Source organism: Danio aesculapii, chromosome 25 (genome assembly GCF_903798145.1).
Source record: "Danio aesculapii chromosome 25, fDanAes4.1, whole genome shotgun sequence".
Lineage (NCBI taxonomy): Eukaryota > Metazoa > Chordata > Actinopteri > Cypriniformes > Danionidae > Danio > Danio aesculapii.
The window spans coordinates 6,471,043-6,476,107 of record NC_079459.1 but is presented as its reverse complement, the minus strand read 5'-3'; positions in this window follow the sequence as shown (position 1 = coordinate 6,476,107).

The window sequence follows — 5,065 nt, the reverse complement described above, 5'->3', positions numbered from 1 at the left end:
GTGCAGACTGGCTTGCTGCTTAAATAGGCCCTAAATATAACCGGAACGTGTACGTGCGCACGTCATTGCGTATGTGGATTCCTATTGGATATTTCTCTTGTCAATCACAAGCAATGCATTTGCATACGGTGTGATAGGAGCCAATCGCCTTTGACTGTTAACCCTTTCAAGAGAAGTCTGTTCACTCGGCATCCATATTTGATACTTCGGGCAGCTAAGTCTCTTAACTCTTGAAATTTCTATAAATCTCTTTAAAAATCTATTTTGAAGTCTTTAAATATCAAAAACTAGCTGTGCTCTACATAAATAAAAGAACGTGGAGTTTAAAAAAAACAGTCTTAATTAAAATTGTGTAAACTAAAGCATTTTTACTGATATTTACTGCTTCAGTTTACGATTGAAATTATATTTCAGTTCTCAGTCTCAAAAACTAAATGGCCATATTCATATAAGTTTGAAATTAAAGTTAGTTTACAGTCAAAGTAATCATTTATACTGTATCCTAATCACAGAATGCCTAACATGCCAACAAAGAAATAAATAACTGGAGAAATGTTTATGTAAGGTTTCTTACAGATTATTATTATTATTATTGTGTGTTAAATTATAATAGTATTATGCAAGCATCAGGCCTGACTGATTTTGGTCACTCTTAGACACCCCATAGATACTTAGACACCCCATAGACTTCCATTCTTACACACGCGAATGCATCAGACCGGAAATGCAAGTTCGTGCGTCAAGTTTCGAGCATAAAAAATGTAACTTGTGTTTCTCTTTGATTTTACTACAGATTTTGTACAAATTTCACACAGAAAGTGTTGTCTTGAAGATGATCCCTTTAATCACTGTAAAAATCATTCAATGCAGATAATGAGATGGAATAATATGCTATCTCTCGATTGTGAAAACCGATACCATCTCTTAAAAGTTTTATGTTTCAAAATTTTGCAATTGAAATCTTCGATACTCAATGAAAAATAACTAAAATCTACTAAAATCTCCAGTTTTATTCATTCGTTTTCTGTTCGGCTTAGTCCCTTTATTAATCTGGTGTCACCACACTGGAATTAACCGCCAATCTCCAGTTTAAGACATTTCTATATATTTTTACAAATGTACTCTTTAATACACAATATAAAACGTACTGTACTTGATATATACAAAAAGACATTTACGATACTATCATAGATCTAATTACAATGTTAAAACAATGTAATTACAACATTATTACATAGTAATTATAATGTAAAGACATTGCAATGGCATTGTTATAACATTGTTATAACATTGTAATTACATTGTTATATGTAATAAAAATTTTATAGCATTATAATTACTATGTATTAACATTGTAATGACATTGCTGTAACTTTGCAATTACTGTGCCATTACATTATAATTACAATGTAAACATTGTAATTACATTGTTACTGCATAGTAATTATGATGTAACATCATAGTAAATACAATGTTATAACACTGTAATTACTAGGTAATTACATCGTAATAACATTGTAATTATGTTGTTATAACATTGTAAGTACATTGCTATAACATGTACATACAATGTAATTAAATTATAATTATTATGTCATACTATGCCCTTACATTTTAGTTACTATGTAAAAACATTGTAAATACATGGTTAAAACATTGTAATTACATTGCTATAACATGTAAATACAATGTAAATAAATTATAATTAATATGTAATTTTGTATATAATATAATTAATGTAACTTTGCAATTACATTGCTATAACATTACAATTACATTGTTAAAACATTGTAATTACACTGTTATAACATTATAATTAAAATGTAAAACCATTGAAAATACACTGTTATAACATAATTACAGTGTACATTGTAGTTACTTTGTTATAACATTATACTTACTATGTAATAACATTGTAAATACATTGTTACAACATTGCAATTAAATTGATAGCACATTGTAATTACATTGTTATAATATGTAATTAAAATGTTATAGCATTAAAATACTATGTAATAACACTGTAATGGCATTGCTGTAACTTTGCAATTACTGTGTCATTACATTATAATTACTATGTAAACATTGTAATTACATTGTTGATGTATAGTAATTATAATCTAATGTCATAGTAAATACAATGGTGTTACAATGTAAAAACGTCATAATTACTATGTAATGACATTGTAATTACATTGCTATGACATTGTTGTAACATTGTAAATATTATGCAATTACATTATAGTTACAATGTAATTACATTGTTATTACATTGTTATTACATTGTTATAACATTGTAATTACTATGCCATTACATTATAAATACTATGTAATAACCTTGTAAATACATGGTTAAAACATTGTAACTACATTGCTATAACGTGTAAATACTATGTATTTAAATTTTAATTAATATGTAATTGTTGCAATTACATTGCTATAACAATAAAATGACATTGTTAAAACATTGAAAATACACCATTATAACATAATTACAGTGTACATTGTAGTTGCTTTGTTATAAAATTGTAACTACTATGCAATAACATTGTATTACATTGTTACAACATTGCAATTAAACTGTTACAACATTGTAATTACTATGCCATTTCATTATATTTACTATGTAAGAACGTTGTATATACATTGTTACAACATTGTAACTACTGTGTCATTACATAAGAGTTACAATGTAATAACATTGTAATTCCATCGTTATAACAATATAACTACTATGTGATAACAGTGTATAACTATTGTTAATGCATAGTAATTACAATGTAACAACAATGTAATAACCTTGTCATTACATTATAAATACTATGTAATAACAATGTAATGACATTGCTATTACATTGTTTTTACATTGCAATTACTATGCCATTATATTTGCTATGTAATGGCATTGTAATTATTTTGTTATTACATGTAATCACAATTTTATAGCTTTGTAATTACATTGTTGCAGCATTGTAACTACTCTCGTTACATTATAATTACTAAGTAATAACATTGTAATTACATTGTTATAACATTACAGTTACATTGTTAAAACATTACAAATACATTGTTAAAACATTGTACTTACATTGTTATAACATTATAATTACATTGTTACAGCATTGTAACTACTCTCATTACATTATAAATACTAAGCAATAACATTGTATTTGCATTGTTATAACATTACAAATACATTGTTAAAACATTACAATTACATTTTTAAAACATTGTACTTACATTGTTATAACATTATAATTACTGTCATTACATTAGTATTAATATACAATAACATTGTACATACATTGTATAAACATTGCTATTGAATAGTAATTATAATGGTAAGATGTTGAAATTACAACGTTATAACAATGTTATCACTTTGACGATACATTATAACTACTATGCAATAACATTGTAGTTACATTGTTATAGCATTGCTAGTACATTGTTAAAAACATTGTAATTACTGTGACATTACATTATATTTACTCTGTGATAGCATTGTAATTACATTGTTATAACATATAATCACAATTTTATAGCATTGTAATTATATATATATATATATATATATATATATATATATATATATATATATATATATATATTAAATAATATGTTGTAACATCGTAAGAACATTGTTACAGCATTGTAACTACTGTGTCATTACATTAAAATCAATATGTAATAACATTGTATTTACAAAGTTATAACATTGTAATTACGATGCTGTGTCATGCAAATACTATGCAATTACATTATAATAACTATGTGAGAACATTGCAATTACTTTGTTAACATTGTACTTACACTATTATAACATTATAATTACTATGTAATGACATTGTAATTACATTGTTAAAACATTGCAATTAAATTGTTATAACATTGTAATTACTATGCCATTACATTTACAATGTAAGAACAATGTAATTACATTGTATCAACATTGTAACTACAGTGTCATCACATTACAAATACGATGTAATAACATTATAATCACATCGCTATAACATTGTAATCACATGTCATTCCATTTACTATGTAAGAACATGTAATTACATTGTAACAACATTGTAACTACAGTGTTATTACATTAAAAACTGTAATAACATTATAATCACATTGTTATAACATTGTAACTACTGTGTCAATACATTATAAATACTGTGATAACATGGTATATACATTGTTTTTGCATAGTACTTATAATGTAATAACAGTATTTACAATTTATAACAATTTAAATACTGTGTCATTACAGTATAATTACTATGTAATAACATTTTAATTACATTGTTTTAGCATTGTAATTACATTGCTAAAAAAGTGCAATTAAATTATTATAACTGTAATTACTACATTATGTTTTCTATGTAATAGTATGGTAAATACATTGTTATAACCTGTATTTACAATTTTATAGCATTATAAATACTATGCAATAACATTGTAATTACGTTGCTACAATATGTAAATAATGTGTCATTACATTACAATTACTATGAAATTACATTGCTATAACAGCACAATTACATTGTTATAACATTGTAATTACACTGTTATAATGTTACAATGTTATAATTACGATGCAATAGCATTGTTATAGCATAACACATTGCACATTGTATTTACATTGTTATAACATTTTAATTACTTTGTTTAAACATTGTATTTTCTCTGTAATTATGTTGTTTAAACAGTGCTATTAAATTGTATTAACATTGTAATTACTATACCATTAAATTATTAATAACATGTAAGAACATTGTAAATACATTGTTGCTGCATTGTAACTACTGTGTCGTTACATTATAAATACTATGTAAAAAGCATTGTAACTACCTTGTTAAAATTGCAATTACATTGCTATAACATGTAAATACTGTCATTACATTATAATTACTATGCAATTACATTGCTTAAACATCACAATTGCATTGTTATAACGTTATACTTTGTACATTGTAATTATGTTGTTGTTATAACATTGTAATTACTTTGTTAAAACATTATAAATACAATGTAATTACATTGTAATAACATTAACTACTGTCATTAC